Source organism: Triturus cristatus, chromosome 6, assembly GCF_964204655.1.
Source record: "Triturus cristatus chromosome 6, aTriCri1.1, whole genome shotgun sequence".
Lineage (NCBI taxonomy): Eukaryota > Metazoa > Chordata > Amphibia > Caudata > Salamandridae > Triturus > Triturus cristatus.
In genome coordinates, this window is record NC_140589.1 from 345,494,980 (window position 1) to 345,518,369 (window position 23,390).

General features: G+C 41.3%; 1 protein-coding gene across 5 annotated transcripts in view; it reads right to left on the minus strand.

Annotated features, from left to right (window-relative positions):
• The window catches only part of ASAP2 (ArfGAP with SH3 domain, ankyrin repeat and PH domain 2), a 1,162,669-nt gene that overhangs the window by 930,561 nt on the left and 208,718 nt on the right, over positions 1 to 23,390 (minus strand). The gene's annotated exons all lie outside the window — the stretch shown is intronic.

Genomic DNA, 23,390 nt, shown 5'->3' on the forward strand with positions numbered 1-23,390 from the left:
AGATCCCATCAATGCAATATATATATATATATATATATACACACACACACACACACATACACACACACACACACGTATGTGATAAAAAAAAAGTATGTAATACAAATATATTGCCTCATTAATATTACTTAGGCTGGGTGATATATATATATCCAGAATATGATAAACTGAATCTTTCTCGGCCAATGAATCATTTAAGTAATGATATATATATATATATATTACCTACTGGCGGTCGCCAGTAGGTAGTTATAGTTAGGACCCTTTTCCATAGGAAAACCGCAACATTCTATTTTGAATAACTTTGGCGCCGGTCGACGAATCCTCGCGAAATTTTCAAAACTAATGGGGCGCTACGCTCCGCTCCTACCCTGAAAGTCTCGGGGGGATTCGTCAAGCGGGGGCCGAGATAAAAGGGGGGTCCCAAAACGCGTTTTTCCCATGCATTTTTCCATAGGACCTTTAGACACAGCTACAGCCCGAACGGCTGAACGGAGTTCCTTGAAATTTGGCAGAGAGGTAGTCCTCAGGTCAAGGAAGTGCCTTTTGTAGGTCTGGTGTAAATCTGTTCAGTAGTTCCTGAGAAAATAGCCTTTAAATCAATATATATATCTGAGCCAGCTTACGGTGCGCTTACCGTGCGCTTACCGTACGCGTACGGTGACGTGCGCGAGCGCGATTCTGATTGGCTGTTAGATCTTAGTAAACATTCGAATCGGTCGAAACCAGGAAGCGGCGGCCGCCATTTTGTGTGTTTCACTGAGAAAATAAAGGGTGATAACTTGAAAAGGGGGCAAGGAAGAGAGTTACAGATCCCCTAACATTTGAAAGGGGGTCAAAGAAGGACAGAAAAGTACAAAAAAAAAATTATTAATTTTAAAAAAAATCGCGGGGTACGCGTACGGTAAGCTCACCGTACGCGTACGGTAAAAAAGAAAAAAGAAATGAAATTAAATGCAGATTTAAGTGTTTAGATATTAGGGGGCTCTAAAAAGAGCCGTTGTGTTTATTAAGTGATTTTTTAGTGGTACCTACAAGTAAGTACCGATGCAGAGTCTAAGGTTCAAGAGGAAGACTCTGTTCCCTTCATCAGTGAAGTGTACACCATCTCCTCTATAAATGTCTTGCATGTCGTAACGCAAGTTGTTGTGGTAAATGGAACCCATACCATAGTCACGGAGGAAAGCAGAAACAGATTTGTTGACGTGCTTTCTTGCTTTGTCAATCTGTGGACAAAAATGATTGGACCAGTTCCATTTTTGCCTTTGGCATATGTTAGAAAACACAAAGGCAGTTTTAGGGAAAAGTGAAAACAGTTGTGCAAAGGTCTCCTTCATAAGCATTTCCAGACCTACCCCAGTCAAAGAACCTAGGTCATTGCCACCACAGTGCACTATTATGAGGTCAGGGTGTTGGATTTGCATGAAGGATTTCACCAATGGCATCAATTGGTGCCACTTTAACCCTCTCTGACCAATCCATTTAATGTCTACATTTGGCAAAGCAAGGTCTCTCACCATACCTGTTTTCTCTGCATACTTTTCACTCCAGAAGACATAACTGTGCCCTACAATCCACACTGTGAACATCTTCCAAGGAGATCTGGATGCACTCAGGAGGTGTAATTCAGTAGAATGGTAAAAAGAAATGAAAGACAGTTTGGAAATGGAGGCATACATATTTTTTTTAAATAAAAAGAACTGATTGGCTGTTTCATACCATTCTACACTAAAAACTAGGCAGTGTGTGTCAATTTATAGAAGCATGATTTGTATTGGTAAAGAAAAATGTGTTACCAAAGAACAGTACTATGGATTTGCTGTTAGGTTTTAAAAGTCAAGCACTCTTGCACTTTGAAAATGAAACATTGTCTGCTGAACTTCTGACCTGACACCACACAGCAGTGTTCCATGAGCTGTTGCTATGGTAGCAGGCAGAAGTCAAGTTGGGGGAAGGGTACTAGGCAGAAGTCAAGTTGGGGGAAGGGTACTTTTTGAAAAGGGTTGGTTTTCAACCAATAGAAATGTGCGATTACATTTGAAAAAAAGGGGGAAGCACTGATATTTGAAACTAACATGTATATGTGTGGAAAAGGAGAGGGAAACATTGCCATTATCTGGTTCTGCTGAGAGGAGAGAGGTGTACAGAACAGAGATCCTGGCTCTGATAATCTGCTGTTTGAGTGCCACATTTCTTTCACAACTAACTAATTTTAAAGGTGAGTTAAGAGTTTGAGAGGGGATGTATATGGTAAATTAAGAAATGAATAATAGCATTGGAATTCCTTTTGTTGAAGTTGTGTTTATCATTTTGTGTTTTGGGAGAAATTTAAATGTGAGGAACATGTAAAATAATATGGACTTTGTTTTCACCATAAATTAAGGTGTACTGGTATAAATAAGGAATACTTTTAGGGCTTGAGGTTCCAGTCAGTAATGGAAATACATTCAGCATCACTAAGGCTGGTTGCCCTTGCTGGAGTGTAGTCAGTCACCCAGGTTACACATGTTGCTGGTCTCAGAAAGCTGTTTGGTATTGCTCTGCTAATTTTACAGTTGCATTAGATGGAAAGGGGGAGCTATTTTTTTTTATGCAGAAGCAGACTCTTAGCACACAGCCAGCTGCTTATCCTGTCGAATCATGCACAGTATTCACAACCGAGTGGGGTTTGAGGTTGCAGTCAGTAATGCAAATACATTCAGCATCACTAAGGCTGGTTGCCCTTGCTGGAGTTTAGTCAGTCACCCAGGTTACACATGTTGCTGGTCTCAAAAAGCTGTTTGGACATGTGCTTTTTTGAGAATATGAAAAGTGGATTAGAAATGTGTCAGATTGTAAAAGTACTTATCACTTGCCAAAAAAAAGAGTAGTAAGTGTGCTTTCAAAATGGCAAAGAAATTTCGTTTTCAGACTAATATGAAAACATGACTCTGTGTGCAAAGAGGAATTACAGGCAGAGATTTATTGCGTATTGCTCTGGTAATTTTACAGTTGCATTAGTAGGAAAGGGGGAGCTATTTTTTTTTATGCAGAAGCAGACTCTTAGCACACAGCCAGCTGCTTATCCTGTGGAATCATGCACAGTATTCACAACCGAGTGGGGTTTGAAGTTGCAGTCAGTAATGCCAATACATTCAGCATTACTAAGGCTGGTTGCCCTTGCTGGAGTGTAGTCAGTCACCCAGGTTACACATGTTGCTGGTCTCAAAAAGCTGTTTGGACATGTGCTTTTTTGAGAATATGAAAAGTGGATTCAAAATGTGTCAGACTGTAAAAGTACTTATCACTTGCCAAAAAAAAAGAGTAGTAAGTGTGCTTTCAAATTGGCAAAGAAATTTCGTTTTCTGACTAATATGAAAACATGACTCTGCGTGCAAAGAGGAATTACAGGCAGAGATTTTTTGCGTATTGCTCTGGTAATTTTACAGTTGCATTAGATGGAAAGGGGGAGCTATTTTTTTTGTGCAGAAGCAGACTCTTAGCACACAGCCAGCTGCTTATCCTGTGGAATCATGCACAGTATTCACAACCGAGTGGGGTTTGAGGTTGCAGTCAGTAATGCAAATACATTCAGCATCAGTAAGGCTGGTTGCCCTTGCTGGAGTGTAGTCAGTCACCCAGGTTACACATGTTGCTGGTCTCAAAAAGCTGTTTGGACATGTGCTTTTTTGAGAATATGAAAAGTGGTTTCAAAATGTGTCAGACTGTAAAAGTACTTATCACTTGCCAAAAAAAAGAGTAGTAAGTGTGCTTTCAAAATGGCAAAGAAATTTCGTTTTCTGACTAATATGAAAACATGACTCTGTGTGCAAAGAGGAATTACAGGCAGAGATTTATTGCGTATTGCTCTGGTAATTTTACAGTTGCATTATATGGAAAGGGGGAGCTATTATTTTTGTGCAGAAGCAGACTCTTAGCACACAGCCAGCTGCTTATCCTGTGGAATCATGCACAGTATTCACAACCGAGTGGGGTTTGAGGTTGCAGTCAGTAATGCAAATACATTCAGCATCACTAAGGCTGGTTGCCCTTGCTGGAGTGTAGTCAGTCACCCAGGTTACACATGTTGCTGGTCTCAAAAAGCTGTTTGGACATGTGCTTTTTTGAGAATATGAAAAGTGGATTAGAAATGTGTCAGATTGTAAAAGTACTTCTCACTTGCCAAAAAAAAGAGTAGTAAGTGTGCTTTCAAAATGGCAAAGAAATTTCGTTTTCTGCCTAATTTCAAACCATGACTCTGTGTGCACACAGGAATAGTTTTTAGATATTTAATTTGTGAAGGTGTTATTGTGATTTTCACTTGTAGGAAAGGGGTACATAGTATTTTAAGATTTGAAAAGATCATAAAAAATGTAGTAATATATTTAAATAAAATAAAGGAATTTTTTTTTAGTTTTTTTCAGGTATTGCTGCAGAGCAGTGAACAAAATTTAAGATGCCTACAAAATCCAGACAAAGGAAAAACCACAAAAAAAATCTATATTTGAAGACAACTGGAGGACCTAAGTTAGCTGGAGATGCTCATGTTGGGAAAAAGAGAAAGTCTTCTGGTAAGCAGACAAAAGATTTTTTAAAGAACATCTTCAAAAAAAGGAAAAATGTACAAAATGTCTGTACTGGAAAGAATGTTTTAAATAGAAAAGAACAGGAAAAAATTGAGCATTTAGTTAATGCAAATATACCTTCAGAAACAATAAAGATTAATTTAAACAGAAAAACAGCGTTTAAAGAGATACGTAGAAAAATGTTTCAGAGAAGAGTTATGCCCAATTTGATAAAGTATGTGAAGAAATATAAGCAAAAGGCTAAATTTTTTAAGAGAAAAAAAGAAATTGAAGCCATTGCAGCTAAGGCATTAGAATTAAAAAGGAAACTATTCATTTTAATTTTGAATAGGATGCGTACATTAGATAAAATGGTTAATGTACTGAAATCACAAACCAAAAGGAAAAGAGAAGTAAAAAGAACAAACTTTTGCAAAGTGTTTTTAGGAGAATGGATGCATAGTTCAAGTAGTGAACCTTTTTTTAATGAAGAGAGTTATTTTCAAAGTAATACTTTGCTGCATGCAGTTGACACCAGAGGTCGTGCTTACGAAGTGAAAAATGGTTGTATAATGGAGAAGGAGAAAATGGTTCCAAGAGATGAGGTACAAGTGATGGCGGATGAGGCTATGGGGAGACGTCCTAAAGCCCCAGTGTACACTTGGAATTGTAGTAGTATTTGCACTGTGCGTCAGGAATCTATTGATAAATTTCGTGAGTTTCTAAGAGAATATAGTAAAAAAAGTGTAAAACAGAAGATTAAGGTGCTTCAAAGTCTAGATCCATGCAGAGTGAGAGAGAATACTGGTTTGCAGGGTCATTCTCTGGCTTGTCTATCTAGAAAAGTGTGTAAAAGTGTTTTTCATCATTTTAGGATGCTGGCTGTTCATCATACTGAAATGAGAAAGTTTGTGAGACGGTTGTATTTTGCTAAAAGTCCAGCAATAAAGTTAGATGAATTGAATAGGGCTCTGTTCCGTGGAACGGTATCAGATGTAGAGAAGGTTATTGATGAAATTCAGTTTTGTTACTTTGGTCCAGAACAAGAAAGTGCAGAAAAGGACACAGTAAATGAGGAAGAAGTGGAAGAGAATGTAGAACCCTCTGTAAGTAAGACATTTAATGATCACATAACAAAATTTGCAATAATCTCTAATGAAAGACCAAATATTACTTGTATTTGTTGCCGCAGAACTCATTATAGAAAACAAACCAGGAATGTTGATCTCTACAGAAAAAGTGAAAATGAAGATAATTATAAGTGGAAGGATTTTGCCACATATATATTTCTTGAAAATTGTTTTCAATTGGGTGAAGATCAGCGTATTTGTAAATACTGTTACAACAAGTTAGAAGAAAATAGAATGCCGACCAGAGCTGTACATAATAATTTAGAATTGGATGTTATTCCTGCCGAACTTTCTGAATTAAATACATATGAGTCTATACTCATTCAATGTGTTCATCCGTTCCAGACCATAGTACGTATGGAGCCCAAAACTGGTAAATTACCTCCTTCTGATTTACTGAGAGGTTTAAAAGGTAGAGTGGTGTATTTGCCCTTGGATTTGAAAAAAAATATGGAAACTATTGATGCAGATACTTTGGAAACTGAACCATTAGTTATTCTGGTTAATGGTGTACCTACAAAGAATAAAAAGATTTGGCAGGAGCTGGTAGATGTACGGAAAGTTCAAAGAGCAAATTTGTATTTGAAAAGGAATAACAAATGGTATAAATCAATTTATATAGAAGAAGAAGAAGAAGATTTACAAGAAGACACAGAAACACCAACTGGACAAATTGAAAAAGTGGACAAGTCAAAGGAAGAAGAAATTTATGAACATTTTAGCATACATCCTCTTCATTCAAAAGAAGTTATGGGAGACAATATTGATCTGTTTCAGATGAGGAAAGCAAAAGGAACTCCCGTGAGTGTATGGGAGGAGAGCTTGGAAGCTCGATGTTTTCCCCAGCTGTTTCCTACAGGAAAAGGAGGACGATACGATGAACGTCCAGAACAGATTCCAGCTTCTGAGTATCGGACTACAAGACTATATGCAGAAGATCCAAGATTTCGACAAAGTATTCCTTATTTATTCCATCTTTTATTTGAAAGCGACTTGTCTGCATTATCATATGCAGTAAATCACATTTTAAAAAGTGGAGTACATTTACAAAATGTGTCTGCTAAGGATTTTATGGAGAAAGTGCAGCACCGAGATGATCATTTGGAAACACAACTCATCAATCTGATGGCTTGTCAGCGTGGGACAAATGAATATTGGTACCGACGCCATGGTGAATTAAAATGCATGTTACGAAATTTAGGAACACCAACATGGTTCCTTACCCTAAGCTGTGCTGAGTACGCTTGGGATGATTTACTGGATTTTCTACGAGAGGCAAATTCAAACATTAAAAACATCGAATACAAGACAGCAGGAGAACTGTGCTCATTGGATCCGGTTAATGTTTGCAGATATTTCAATCATAGATTTGAGGCTATGATGTCCTTCATCTGCAATAAAAAAAAATCCACCTCTTGGAGAAGTAGAGGATTTCTTTTGGAGAAAAGAGTACCAGGCAAGAGGTGCTCCTCATATTCATATGCTGTTGTGGATCAAGGATGCCCCAAAGTTTGGAACAGATACTGATGAAGCAGTGTTATCTTTCATTGAAGAATATGCAACATGTGCTATACCAAAAAGCACAGAAGAGAAAAAGCTAAAGGAGCAAGTTTTACGTTTCCAAAGTCATCGGTGTGGAAAATACTGTCGACGGAAATACAAGAGCAAAGATAAATACTACATTAAATGTCGATTTGGATTTCCTAGACCTGTTCTTTCAAATGGAAGAGTAAACAGTTTTATGTCATCTGTGAGACATACTATCACAAGAAAATCACCTAAGAATACCTACAACCTTAAAAGAAAAGAAGAATCAAAAAATATAAATGACTACAACCCAGTCATTTTATCAATGTGGAATGCTAACATGGATATACAGTATGTAGCTGACAATTCCATTGCTGTTGCTCGATATGTAACGTCTTACATTACTAAATCAGAAAAAACTGAATTGAAGGAAATGTGGGAAGAGATTTCTCACGAGAAGACTGTCAGTAAGAAGCTGTACAGTTTCAGTTTAAAGATGTTATCGCATCGAGAAATTGGATCCTACGAATGTTCAGATAGGTTATCTTCTGCAAGTCTCTACTCGAAATCAAGAAGAATAATTTGGGCAAGTTTAGGCCTTGCAGCAATGAGAAATCGGGTACTGAAATCTGTTGGAGAAATTGAATATTTGGCCGAGAATGACCCAGAAAGTACAGATATTTTGAAATCAAACATGTTGGACACATATTATCCCAAGAGAAGTCATCATCTGGAGAACATGTGTCTCTATGAAGTGCTGCAGAACTACATTTATTCACGGAAAGCTGCAGAAGACATCAACAATGGAAAATATAAAGTCATTGGTGAGGAAGGATGTTTGGTGAAGCAAACAAAAGGAAGTTTGATAAATCACAGGAAGCTGAGTTGTGACACTACTGACAAAAAGGAATTTTACTACTTGGCTCTTTTACAGCTATTTAAACCATGGCGTACAGAGGATGAACTACTGGGAGAATTTCAAAGCTATGAAGATTCATTTAATGCTTGCAAAGACAGCATACAATGCAGTACATTCACAACTTATGTGGAAATGTTAAATGAAGAAATTGAACAGGAAACTACAATTGCAGCTGAAGTAGCTAGAGACAGTTCTCAAGACAGCAAAAGTTCAGGAACACTCAGTCAAGATCCCCTAGGCCAACCAATGGTTGAAAATGAAGCTGCAATAGCCATGAATGAAGTGGAAACGGCTATGAATCAAGCTCAAGATGAATTTATAGACTTACCAAATTTGGAAAGACAACTGAATGAAGAGCAGCAACAAATTTATGAAGAAATCAGAAACAAAACTGATCACGGATTACTACATGAAAAAAAAGAGTGCTCATGCACATCATTTCATCCAATCAGGATGTATGTAAGCGGAGAAGCTGGAACTGGAAAAAGTTTCCTAATAAAAGTCATCAGAAGCTACCTACAGCAAAAAACGGATTCTACTTTGTCTTGTGTGGTTACTGCTCCAACTGGGTTAGCAGCATATAACATAAAAGGAATCACCTTACATCGTTTGCTAATGTTACCAGTGGAGCATGAGAACAAAATACAATACCACAAGCTAACTGGAGAAGCATGCTTGGAAGTTTCAAGAGTATTGAAGAAGATGCAAGTTCTCATTATTGATGAGGTGAGCATGGTATCAAACTTAATGCTTGCCTTTGTGCATTTAAGAATGCAGCAAACTCTAAGGACAGACTATGACGTGTTATTTGGTGGAAAACATGTCATAGTTTTTGGGGATCTTCTACAGCTTACTCCAGTTAAAGGACAACCAGTGTTTAATACTGTGACACATGAAGATACAAAGAAGTCATTGGGAAGCATCGGTAATGCAAATATTTGGTCCTTCTTTGAGTACAAGGAACTTACTACTAATATGAGACAAGCAAACGATAATGAATATGGAAGTATTCTGAAAGATATCAGAATTGGACTACTCACTGAAGCTGGCACAAAAGCATTACAGAGTCGGTTGCTATGTAACGCCCTGAACGTCTCGGGATCGTTTAACAGACACGATAATGAGAACGCAACCACTTGTGAAGGTTTAGTTATTTTAATGAAGGCAAAAATAATACAAGGAATAAACAAAGGTTATAGTCACTGGAATCCTCCAGGCTACGTACGTTACCAGCCCACAGCACGGATGGTCCTAACCGTCCTCTGCATATACACCGATCCCGGCGTATGCCAACAGAGGGCAGAAATGAAATGGCCGACAATGCCAATCGGTAGGCTGTGAGGGGCACGAAGAGTGTTGGGGAGAATCGAGGAGTCAGGGAAACACCCAGCCGGGGTCTCTACCTGAAGGGAGCAGCCGCTCAACCTCTTCCTCAGACTGCACCGGGGCGCGGAGTCACCTCCTGGTGATGCGTCACCGATACCCCAATCACAAGCAAAGAAGACTGAACCGAGAGCAGCCGCTCGATCGATCCCGTGGACTTCCGAGTCTGTAACGCGGCAAACACCTCCTGGTGTGCGTTACAGCTGGCAGTCCCTGTATCTCTGGTCGGGCTGGGAGTTACGACTCCAACCAGCAAAAGCGCCACTGCGCTTTGACTCAGCCGAGTCAAAAAGCGAAGCTCAATGGTTATCCGGTAGAGCTTCCGGGTCCTTCACAGGTGACGATGGGGCAAGACACGGCCCAGGGAGTAACGACTCGACCTACCTCCGTTCTTGCCTTACTGGAGCACCACTCCGGAACACTGCTCTTCACTAAGCAGGTACGTCGGTGTAAACACAATATCCGACAGCGTTGTACCTCCCGGTTCCTCCCTTTATAGGGCGTGTTTTCCTTGAGTTATGTAACAGCTCTCCTGTTTACATAAGGGCGTGTTTTCCTTGAGTTATGTAACAGCTCTCCTGTTTACATAAGGGCGTGTTTCCTTGAGTTATGTAACAGCTCTCCTGTTTACATAAGGGCGTGTTTTCCTTGAGTTATGTAACAGCTCTCCTGTTTACATAAGGGCGTGTTTTCCTTGAGTTATGTAACAGCTCTCCTGTTTACATAACCTCTCAACCGCTAAGCATCCTGGGAGATGTAGTCCGTTTTCGCTGGTTACCGTTTTCCTCCCCTCGCATGACAGAATTCTTGACAGTACATCCTCCCTCTCAGCGGCTCCCCACGGGTCCAGCGCTGGCAGGAAAACGCCGATGGAACAAGGAGACCAAGCGCGGAGCATGAACCCCTTCAGCCGGTTCCCATGACTGCTCCTCCGGGCCATAGCCTTTCCACGCAACCAGGTACCACAGCTTCCCCCTGCGCCACTTGGACGCCCGTATGCCCGACACTTCATACTCCACCTCCGACTCCACGCATACCGGCCTAGGTGTCCCAGACGGCTTGGAGGGTGCTGGTTTGAGCAATGATACATGAAAGACAGGGTGTATCCGCAATGACTGGGGCAAGCACACCTTCACGTTCACGGGACCCATACACTTGGTAATTCGATAGGGGCCCATGTACTTGGGATGGAACACACTGTTCTTTCGAAACCTCATGTTTCTTGTGGATATCCAGACGTAGTCTCCAGTGCGGTACAGTGGCCCGGGCCTTCTCTTCCTGTCTGCCGCAGCCTTGTATCTTCTCTTGGCCTCTATTAGGACAGCCCTTGAGCGCATCAACGTGTCTTTTATGTGTGCCACCCTGTCCGCTGTGGCGGGAATCCTGTCCTCTCTGAACGGATGTAGAAATGGCAAGAACCTGGGATGTTGGCCATAGTTGCTATAGAACGGAGATGACTGTGTGGAGCTGTGAGTGGCGTTGTTATAGGCTATCTCTGCAACCCATAGCAAGTCGACCCATTCTTCCCTGCCCTGGTCCACAAAACATTGCAGATACTGTTTGAGCGTTTGGTTCAGGCGCTCGGTTTGGCCGTCCGTTTGAGGGTGGTAGCTGGTGGACAGGGCGGTCTTAACATGCAGCGCAGTGCACCAAGTCTTCCAGAATTGCGCAGTAAACTGCGACCCCCGGTCCGACACGATCACCCCAGGTAATCCATGCAGTCGTACCACATTCTTTAGGAGTAGTGACGCCAATTCCCCGGCCGTAGGGACTCTCTTGCAGGGGATGAAGTGCCCCATTTTCGTCAAGTAATCCACCACCACCAGTATTGCCGTCATCCCCTGGTCTACCGGTAGGCCCACCACGAAGTCCAGTGATATGCTATCCCATGGTCTATCCGGGGTCGGAAGTGGATGTAAGAGCCCTTGGGTTCGGCCATGGTCGGCCTTCATGGTAGCACACGTAGGACACTCCTGTCCCCACCTCCTGACATCCACTCTCATGGTTGGCCACCAGAAATGCCGTCCCATGCTAGCCACCGTTTTTTCAAAGCCCAAATGACCTGCGCATGGAGAGTCATGGCACCAGATGAATGCTTGTTTCCTTAGCCTAGGCGTGGGTATCAATAGGCACCTGCCCTTCAGGGGTATCCCGTCCTTCAGCTGCCATTCTCTGTGACTGAGGAGCCACCTCCGCCATGCGTCCGCCTTCCGGTTTTCCGTCCCCGGCCGATATGTGATGCGGAAGTTGAACCCCGCAAAGAAGATCATCCACCGCAGCTGTCTGGGAGAAAGGTGTCTTGTGGCCGTCATGAACTGTAGGTTCCGATGGTCCGTGTACACCGATACCACATGTCTTGCCCCCATCAACCAATGCCTCCATTCGGTGAAGGCGTCCTTGATTGCGAGAAGCTCCTTCTCCGCAATATGGTAGTTGCGTTCGGCGTCGTTGAGTTTGCGGGACATGTATGCAACGGGATGAAGCACCCCTGTGTCGTGGTTGCGTTGGGACAAGATAGCCCCCAGCGCCACATCCGATGCGTCCGCTTCCACCACGTAGGGGAGATCCGGATCGGGGTGAGCCAACACCGGCGCCTTACCAAAGGCGCTTTTCAGGGCCTCAAAGGCTGTGTTCGCTTCAGGGGACCAGACAAACTCCTTGGACTTCCTCAGTAGCTGTGTGATTGGGGCCACCAATCCTGAAAATCCATCTATAAACCGCCTGTAAAAGTTGGCGAAGCCAATGAAACTTTGGACGTCCTTCACGCTTTGGGGCACCGGCCATTCTTTCACCGCCTTGATCTTTCGTTCTGCCATCTCCTGTCCCTCTGGACTCAGCATCACTCCGAGGAATTCCACGGATGTGACGTGGAAGTCACACTTGCTGAGTTTACAAAACAGCATGTTTTCCCTCAGCTTTTGGAGCACAGCTTTGACGTGGTGTACGTGCTCCTCCACACTGGACGAATAGATGAGGATGTCGTCGATATATACGACCACGTAGATATCCAACTCCTCTCTGAATACCTCATTCAAAAAGTACTGAAAGGCTGCCGGGGCGTTGCACAGACCGAACGGCATGACGAGGTACTCAAAAAGGCCGAACCTGGTCTTAAAGGCGGTCTTCCACTCGTCTCCGTCCCTCATGCGCACCAGATGGTATGCCCCTTTCAAATCCAACTTGGTGTAGATACGAGCTTTCTTGACCTGTTCCAGAAGTACACTGATGAGAGGCAAGGGGTACCGATTCTTTACGGTTATCGCATTCAATGCCCTAAAGTCCACACAGGCTCTCAGCTCCCCATTAGCCTTCGGGATGAAGAAGAGTGGCGAGGCGGCCGGAGACTTGGACGGGCGGATGAATCCTAGCTTGAGGAGTTTATCCAGGTACCCCCGGAGATGCACGTTTTTAGGCTCCGTCAGGGCATACAGCCTGCCGCTGGGAACGCTGGCCCCTGGCACCAGGTCGATCTGGCAGTCAAACTGTCTATGTGGTGGTAGCACTTCCGCCTTCACCTCATCAAATACATCCTCAAAACTGTGATAAGCCTGGGGGAGAGCCACATCTTTTTCTGCCGCTGTAGCCACCGTCTGATTCCCGCTCACATCTGCGTCAAGGGATTCCGTTCTTATTCCACAATGCAGGATGCAATACGGTGACGTCAGTTCGATGCGATGTGTTGGCCAATCCACAGAGGGGTTGTGTTTCTGTAGCCACGGCAATCCCAATATGACGCCATATTGGGGCGCTCGGATGATGTTAAAATCGATTTGTTCCAAATGGTTCCTCCCACATCTCATCGGAAGGACCCCCGTGTGCAGCCCGATGGGCCCCGTCACCAATCGCCTTCCGTCTACAGCATAGACGTCTTCGGGTACAGCTTTGGGAAGAAGCACTAGCCCTAGCCTGCATGCCTCGTTGTGGTCCATAAACATGCCAGTGGCCCCTGAATCCACCATGGCCACAACGGGTATCCACTGGTCATGCACTCCTACGTGCACCGTGAGAAACAGGTGTCGTTGTCCCTTAGTGACCGAGTTGGAAAGTGAAGGGATGGATGAGTGACTCCGAGATGCCCCTTCTTTGGTCTGGGAGTCCTCTAGTTTTCCGCCGGTACGTCCACCACGGCTGTTACCGACCGGTTGGCCCGATAACGTGACGTCTTCGGTTTGGCAGGGCATTCACGTACGTAGTGGCCTTTTTTGCCACAATATAGGCACAATCCTTGTTTACAGCGTGACTCTTTCTCCGTGGCTGTGAGGCTCGCTCGTATTGCGCCGATGTCCATGGGTTCTCCCTTGGATGCGGTGGCAGTTTCAGGACTTCCCACTGTCACATAGGATGGAAGGGATTTTCCTTTTCTCCCATGATCCCCCTTTCTTTCACTTAGCCTATGTTCCAGCCGTAATACCAGGTTGATATGGCCCTCACATGTCTTGGGGTGTGGGTCAATATGAGCCACGGCGTCCTTGAGCTCATCGCACAGCCCGTGATGGAAGAGCGCCGTCTGTTTAGCAACAGGCCACTTGGTTTCCGCAACCAGCCTTCGGAACGCGTTGAGATACTGCACCAGGTCGTTGGATCCCTGTCTCAACTCAAGCATTTCACGGTCCGCCGTGTACGAGTCAACCCTTCTGTCGAAGACCTTCAGGAATTCCTCGCGAAAAGCACCCCAATCACATAAGATGGGGTCTTCCCTGCTCACCAGAGGTACGGCCCATTGTGCCGCGTTTCCAGCCAAATAGGATATAAGGAAAGCCACACGAGCCTGACTCGTGGGGAACGCCCTTGGTTTGCACGATAAATGTAGCGCCACTTGTGTGAGGAATACCTGCACTGTGTTAGGATCCCCACTGTACCTCTCTGGTGTTGCCAAGGGGACGGCTACCGGCATTTCCACTACTACCGCAGGGGTCTGGTTCGTGAGGGAGGTGCTGGGCGTGAGCGGGTCCAATTGGATAGCATCCAGTCTGGCTTTTACATCGGCTGTTTCTTGCCTGGAGGCAGCCAATTCAATTTGCACGGTCGCTAAAGCAGCCAGCACATCATCAAGTGTTGCCATGTCTGTTATCGACCGGGAGACAGTTAGTGCCCTGAACGTCTCAGGATCGTTTAACAGACACGATAATGAGAACGCAACCACTTGTGAAGGTTTAGTTATTTTAATGAAGGCAAAAATAATACAAGGAATAAACAAAGGTTATAGTCACTGGAATCCTCCAGGCTAAGTACGTTACCAGCCCACAGCACGGATGGTCCTAACCGTCCTCTGCATATACACCGATCCCGGTGTATGCCAACAGAGGGCAGAAATGAAATGGCCGACAATGCCAATCGGTAGGCTGTGAGGGGCACGAAGAGTGTTGGGGAGAATCGAGGAGTCAGGGAAACACCCAGCCGGGGTCTCTACCTGAAGGGAGCAGCCGCTCAACCTCTTCCTCAGACTGCACCGGGGCGCGGAGTCACCTCCTGGTGATGCGTCACCGATACCCCAATCACAAGCAAAGAAGACTGAACCGAGAGCAGCCGCTCGATCGATCCCGTGGACTTCCGAGTCTGTAACGCGGCAAACACCTCCTGGTGTGCGTTACAGCTGGCAGTCCCTGTATCTCTGGTCGGGCTGGGAGTTACGACTCCAACCAGCAAAAGCGCCACTGCGCTTTGACTCAGCCGAGTCAAAAAGCGAAGCTCAATGGTTATCCGGTAGAGCTTCCGGGTCCTTCACAGGTGACGATGGGGCAAGACACGGCCCAGGGAGTAACGACTCGACCTACCTCCGTTCTTGCCTTACTGGAGCACCACTCCGGAACACAGCTCTTCACTAAGCAGGTACGTCGGTGTAAACACAATATCCGACAGCGTTGTACCTCCCGGTTCCTCCCTTTATAGGGCGTGTTTTCCTTGAGTTATGTAACAGCTCTCCTGTTTACATAAGGGCGTGTTTTCCTTGAGTTATGTAACAGCTCTCCTGTTTACATAAGGGCGTGTTTTCCTTGAGTTATGTAACAGCTCTCCTGTTTACATAACCTCTCAACCGCTAAGCATCCTGGGAGATGTAGTCCGTTTTCGCTGGTTACCGTTTTCCTCCCCTCGCATGACAGAATTCTTGACATGCTACATAATTTATTTCCAAAGGAAGAAATAGTTGCAGAGAAGATATACAAGAACATTGCAGAAAAGAAAAGTGTCATCTGCTTAATGCCAACTCTACGTGAATGCTCAATATTCAATGAGGAGCTTTTGAAATTGGAAAAGGAAGATATCAGGAAATTGGAAGCAGTGGACAAAATTCAGGATGGAAGAATTACTATCACATTAACAGGTAAACTGAAAAATAAATTGGATTCACTAGAGAAGAACATTTCCAAAACTGCTGGATTAGAAAAAAATCTATATGTTTGCATGAACTGTAGAGTATTTTTAAGGAGAAATTTGGATGTTGAAAAAGGTTTAGTTAATGGAGCTATGGGAAGAGTTGTGGGTTTTATTAATTATCAGAAAAAAGATGGAATTGAATGTTTAAAAATAAAATTTGATGAGATAGAAGAAGTTATAGACATTTGTCGTTGTACAGTTCGTTTTATGCTTGTGAAAGACTTATATGTACAAAGGAAACAGTTTCCGTTTTCTCTAGCATATGCTGTAACTATTCACAAGTCTCAAGGATTGACTGTAGATTGTGCATTTGTAAACATTGGTTCATCTGTGTTCAAAGAAGGTATGGCTTATGTAGCTTTGTCACGAGTGAAAACATTATCTGGATTATTTATGATAGACTTTGATGACTCAAAAGTTAGTGCTGATACAAACTGTGTAAAGGAGTATAATAGATTAAGAAGAACCTATGCTCCTCATTTAGGTCAGTATCCTGTGTTGGAGAAACGTGTAGTTTCTCGAAAAAGGAGAATTGAAAATATCTGTAATGAGGATGTAGAGAGGAGGAAAAAAAAGAGGAGTGAAGAAATTGCAAGCAAAAAGAAAAAGGAAAATGTTGAAGAGGTTGTAGGTTGTCATTTTGAAAATAGCTCTGGTGTCAACTGCTACGCTAATGTAGTGCTGAATGTTGCATTTTATCTGGAAAGTTTGCAAGAGCAGATAATAGTAAATCAGAGAAAAAGATTCTGTTCTGAGTTGAGTCTCCTTTTTCAAAAGCTGAGTAATGATAAAACTCAAATAGAAAGTGCTACTGAAATTAGAAAACTTTTAGATGTATGTTCAGGATGTACACAGTTTTCTCAAAATGTACAGCAAGACGCACAGGAATTCTTGTTGTATTTTCTTCAGGTACTGGAAGAAGAAGGTGTACACATTGAAAATTTGTTTGGTCTGTCTTATAAATGGGAACATAGTTGTGAAAACTGTTTCAATACATGTGGCTCTAATGTTGATTCTGAAAGGTTTATTTATTTAACATTGCCAGAGAGTAAAACAGTCACTTTTGCTAAATTAGTTAAAGATGCTAATCATAGCATGCAATGCGGTGAGTGTAAATCTGACATGTTTTCAACGTTAATTTTAAAGGAATACGGACAGTATGTAATTTTAATGATGCAACGATGTAGAGCTAATGGTTCAAAATTGGATACTTTAATAAAGAAGTTTACAGGACAGCAATTATCAATTTCAGGAAAAACTTTTGTAACAGTTGCAATAATTTTCCATGAAGGACCTACTGTTACTTCTGGACATTACACAGTTTATCTTAAATGTGAAAAAGGCTGGACATTGTGTAATGATTCCCAATTGATTTTCAAGCAATGTTTGCCTTTTGATTTAGCAAATTCCTATCTAATCTTTCTGAAACCTAAATTTTAGAGAGACTTGGCAAGATCTGTACAAAACAATTTTACCATTTTTTTGGATTACCATTGGAATTTTCAAATTTAAAGATTTTTAAAATTATCATTTGGCCTAAAGGAAAGGTAACCAATTGTATTATGGACTTATATAATTCTTAATTAATGTTTCAGAAAACAACATTTTACAGAGAATCGGTAACATCTGTACAATTTAAATTTTTGTATTTTATTGGATTACCGTTGGAAATTTAATCAAAAAAGATTTTTAAAATTACCATTTGGCCTAAAGGAAAGGTATCCAATTGTATTGTGGACTTAATTAAATCCTAATTAATCATTCAGAAACCAAAATTTTAGAGAGAATCGGTAACATCTGTACAATTTAAATTTTGAAATTTTATTAGATTATCGTTGGAAATTTAATCAAAAAATAATTTTAAAAATTAACATTTGGCCTAAAAGAAAGGAAACTAGATGTATTTTGGATTTATTTGAGATATATTTTTTTTGAGATTATGCTTCTGTAAGAAAATTGTCAGACGGTATTTTTTAGAAATAGTTTTTGTTATTAGATGATATTTTTAATGAATAATATTTTGCATTTCGATAATGTTATGTTTAACTGAGAAGAGATTCTGGGCTTTTTTTAAACAATCTTTGAGATAGTCATTTTTTTTTGCCAGCTGTTAAGTGATGAATGCAATTGCTTTCACGATTTAGAGTGAAATGCAATATATTCTGAAAACAGCAAAAAAAAGGCAAAAAATTGTTTTTGGAAAATATGTAAATATGTGTACTGTATTATAAAATGTTTTATTAAATATTAATACTTTTTTCTTTTTTTTCAGATTGAGAAAGAAAATTTTCGAAAACTTGAACCATTTTTATAGCAATTAAAATTATATTTTAATTAATAAATCATTTTTTGAGTGGGTATGGTAAGTCAGAAATTTCATGGTCCCTTTTTTCCACTTCTCCACAATCACATTTTCAGATTTTCATTGTAGTCTCTCAAGGACCTTGTAATGTGATAATTGATTTTTAGTGTTTTTTAAAAAAAAAAAAAATTACGCGCACCGTACGCGTACGGAAAAAAAAAAAAAAAAAAAAAGGTTAAAAAAATATATAAAAAAAAGTTGAAAGGTAAGGTTGGCTCTTAAAAGAGCCGTTGTGTTCGTACAGGGACAGAGGAAAGAAAGAATGGGAATATTAGTCGGTAGGACAAATGTGCTGGTCTATTTTATTGTTAACTAGGGCAACACTGGTCTCCCTATGACAAATTAGACCATAACAAGTGGCGCACCGCATTGTAACCCTCGCAAACCGATGGTTGGTTTCCAGAGGACCAGAAAAAGGAGATGCTCCCCCCACAGATGAAGGGCTCAGCTGACCTGCCGAAGATGGACTCGGCCCTGCAGATGATGGACCAGGCTGAGCTGCTGTGGATGTGCTTGGTTGACTTACTGAAGGGTTTCCTCCAGTATGTCGAGCATATGTCCTACCGTGTACATCATGAAGGTGTCTCAACATAGTGTGATTCCCGAAGGAATACTTCTTGTTAGGATTCCCTCTTGAAAGTACACGGTCACAAAGCTTACAAGTCACTAAAGGTGCATTTACCTTTTTCTTGCCCTCTGGAAAAGAAAAATACTCCCATATGAAAGAGCTCTTTTGTTTCCTCCTTCTCTGCCTCAAGGTAGTGCTGCTAGCCTCACTCTCTGAAGAGGTCTGCTGTTCTGCCATCGTATCACAAAGACAACTCAGCTCCTTCTCCAAAGGGATCACAAGCAGAAATGAGGGGAATGGGTGTGGTGTAGGAGAGTTCTAGAACTGAAAGTAGTTTAAACCAATCAAAAGTGTTGTTTCTTGATCACATGACCCAACGTGCGCGTACGTTACGCTTACGGAGCGCTTACAGTAAAAGTACGCATGCGCGTAAAAAAGACACGCGCACGTGCGCATGCGCAAAACAGGCACGCCCCTTCCGCGTAACATGCGCGTGCAGCGTACGCGTTACGCTCCGCGTGCGCGTGACGCACGTCTACGCAAATTGCGTAACTGTACGCAAACAGCGTAGAAATCTAACGTAATAAAAGCAAGACGTGCGCGTACGGTAAGCGCACGTTAAAAAAATACTAAAAAAAAAAAACAAAGATTCACTATGTTATACTACTAAATCTTACCTGTTTAGTTTAAAAAAAAGGTAATAATAAAAAATAAATTGTAGAATTTTTAAAATTTAAACAGTCTTTAAAGAGGATATAAATTTAAAATAAAAATATGTGAAAAACATGGCAAAAAAAAAAAGAAAAAAAATTAGCATTTAAAAAACGTTGCAAATTCACTGAAAAAATCATGGGTTTCACACACGTTATAGTTAGGAATTAGCATTTAAAAAACCTTAGAAATTCAATGAAAAAACCAAAGGTTTCACACATGTTATAGTTAGCTGGACATTTCACTCGTAAAAAACCAATGAAATTCCCCCGTTATAGTTAGTTCAGCTAACTATAACTCGCGCGCCCGCAATGCACTGCTGATGACGTCACATATTACATCACTCATGACATGGTCAGTGACATCACTCATGACATCACTGATGACATCTCAAATGACATCACTGATGACATCACTGATGACATCAACCAGTGAATGTGTGTTTTTCTGACAATTAAGTATGTTTTATATATGTATATCTCAAGGTCGATGGAAGAATAAATGGGTATATAAGTGTCTAAATGGATGATTTGTTTATGAAAAATTGATTGTGTAACTGACTGATTAAGTGTATCATAGTGAATACATGGCTTAGTGAGTAATGTTTTAATAAGTAAATATCTGTATCAGTCTCTCACTTTGTGTATAAGTGGCTGCATGGGTTGGAGAGTAGCTACATGGGTGTCTATATAGGTTATTAGATAGTTTTATGAGTATCAGTCTGAGTGTCTGCATGGTTCAGTGGGGGTATTACGTAGTGCATAGGTGCATGAATGAGTGACTCACTCTTTGTATGTGTTGAAGACAGCATGTGTGCAGGACTCTATGGGTGGATGAGTGAGTGTATGGGTGTGTTAGTGAGTGAATGACTGTCTCAATAGTGTCTTTATGAGTAACTACATATGTTTTAAGCTAGTATATGTTATTATTGGTGTATATAAGCGAGTATATGTGAGAGTGGGAGATTGAAAGAGTCCCTCTATGAATAAGTATGTGTTTCTATAAGTGATTGTTTAAAAGACTAAGTATGTGTAAGTTTACGTAGAAGTAAGTGTGGTGGTGTGTGTATAACTGTATATGCAAGTAAATGTATGTTTGATTCTTTATTAGCATGAGTGACTATGTGTGTGAGTAACTCTATGGATGAGTGGCATGGTGTAACAGGATGTATAGGTGTATGAGTACATATGATGAGTGAGTACATGTATGAGTCACCGTATAGGACTGTTGGTGAATGAGTGGATATGTATGTGGTTCTTAGAATTACTGAAGAGGTTGTTGTAACTGGTATTGGTATGTCCATTGTTTTGAAAATTTTTGTCTCTATTTTTAAATGTGTGTATCAAAGGTTATATTAGGGTGAGAGGAGGTCTGCCACTCTATCACATGGATGACGTCATCAGTGATGTCATTTGAGATGTCATCAGTGATGTCATGAGTGATGTCACTGACCATGTCATGAGTGATGTAATATGTGACGTCATCAGCAGTGCATTGCGGGCGCGCGAGTTATAGTTAGCTGAACTAACTATAACGGGGGAATTTCATTGGTTTTTTACGAGTGAAATGTCCAGCTAACTATAACATGTGTGAAACCTTTGGTTTTTTCATTGAATATATATATATGTATCAACTTTCACCTCTTCGGGTAAACCGGGACACTTTCAGCGTCGGTGCAATTGTGGGTCCGAAGCAGCCCAATCATTACATCCTTGTCACTCTGTACCGAAGTACTAACGCACTCTTGTCAGGAAAATAATAGCCGCTAAGAGTCCATCCGTCGATGAAAGATCGTATTTATTTTATAATAAAGAGCATCAGCCAGAAAATACCCTACGCGTTTCGGCGAAACTCGCCTTGGTCATGGGTAAATGACAGACTCCAAAACCATACTTTTAAGACTTCCTGTTACACATAGCATCATGTACATGAACATAAACAACAGACTAACATGTCCATCTGAAAGTAAGTGTGGCGGCCATTTTGGAACAGTCATCATTCCATAATAAACCCAATGTTTAGTGCATAAAGTTTTTTCAAATGAAAAAATAATAACAATACATTTCATATCTTCTTCTACACATCCTCAAATGTGTGTCAAACGTGATCCTTGTCAAATATTAACTTCATTTATGGATTGAATCATTCTCTTCAATCCCCAGTGGTTTTAAACGCCAAATACCGTTCGTGATTATTTACATATTATCAAATACATACTTTATAACTGAACGGCAAAAACGATGAAATCCTCCCTTCCTCATATAACCGTAAAAATATCAGCTTATACGTTTTTGTTCACCTCACAGATGCTCACAGATGCTATAGCCCAAATTGTTAAAACTATTAGGCATCACTCCAAGGAATATACCCCTAGTGGGGATAACATTATACCATTTGATTAATCAGGCATTATAAAATCCTTGCTTAACACAAAGCATATATATGTATTGTTGATATATCCTATCGCAATGTTGCATAACAAACCCATTCAGTCCAAGTGGACAAAAGTGTGTTCCAATATCGGACGTAATAGTCAGGGCTCCTTCAGTGCTCAAGAGGATCTAAAGAGGCTGAAATAAAAGGAAGAAGAAGATCCAATTGAGGAAATCACAGTTTGAAACACAAGAGGAAAAAGGAGAAAAAAGAAAAGAAACTGAATTTCATATCTTGCACCTACGCCTACCACACGCTATATTCAGCAGACATCGTAAAACATTTAATAAAATTACAACAGATTGATTACTAGACGCTCAATATCGCACAGAATCGCTCTAATAGCAAATTAGTCAGCACTCGAAAATTCTTCACAGAACATTTCATAAGAAGATAATGAGACATTAGCTTTAAAAACAGCGAAATGAACATTCCCTACTGCCCATGAGAGAATAAGGTGAATATGGAAAATGAGGGAAATAAGGAAAATAAGGGTAATAAGGAGATTATAGTCAATCAAGCTGAGATATCGTAAATCTCCTAGATAAAATGCCATCATAGTGATAATGATAACACAGGTCAAACGTTAATGGCCCTCTTATCAAACACCTTCATTCCCCCAAATGCCAAGACAACTCCTCCTCTGAATTCAATCCTTCAGGAATCTTGGTATTCAAGTCTAGAATATATCTTGACTCCCAACTGTCTGAGTTTGCGTATCCTGTCACCCCCTCTTTGTGTTACCACCACCCTGTCTATTACAAAGAATTTCAGTAAGTTACGATTACTCCTATGGAGTTCCTCAAAATGTCTGGCCACCGGAGACAGTTTGTCCCTATTCTGGATTGCTCGTTGATGTTCCAGTACCCGTTTCTTCGCAGAAAACATCGTACTGCCCACATATTTCTTTCCACAAGGGCATACCAAGACATAAACACAGAAGTCCGACATACAAGTAAGATGTTTACTTATGTTCCTCTCTGTGTTGCTGACAGGGTAGTACACTTTCCTGACATTAGCACTAAACTTGCACGCTTTACAGGACATACAGGTAAAAAATCCCTGTATGTCACTGTCAGCATTGCGATGACTCAGTACTTCATTCTTACAAAGCTTGTCTTTGAGGGAATCAGATTTCCTATAGGTGATGTTTGGCAGAGGACCTATTTGGTCTTTCAGTGTAGGTTCAGTTGTTAAAATGTTCCAATGACGATTTAAGCACTTATGTATTTCCCAGGAATTAGAGTGATACGTGGTTATAAATCTTATAACCTCATTGCTCAAATCATCTTCGCCTTTGTCTCTGGGTACCAGTAGTTCATTTTGCGTGAATTTCTTTCCCTTTGTCAATGCTTCCTCAATGACCCTAGGAGCATATCCTCGCTCCAAGAATCTTTGAGTCATACATTCACTCTCCACAATGAAATCCATCTCCAGG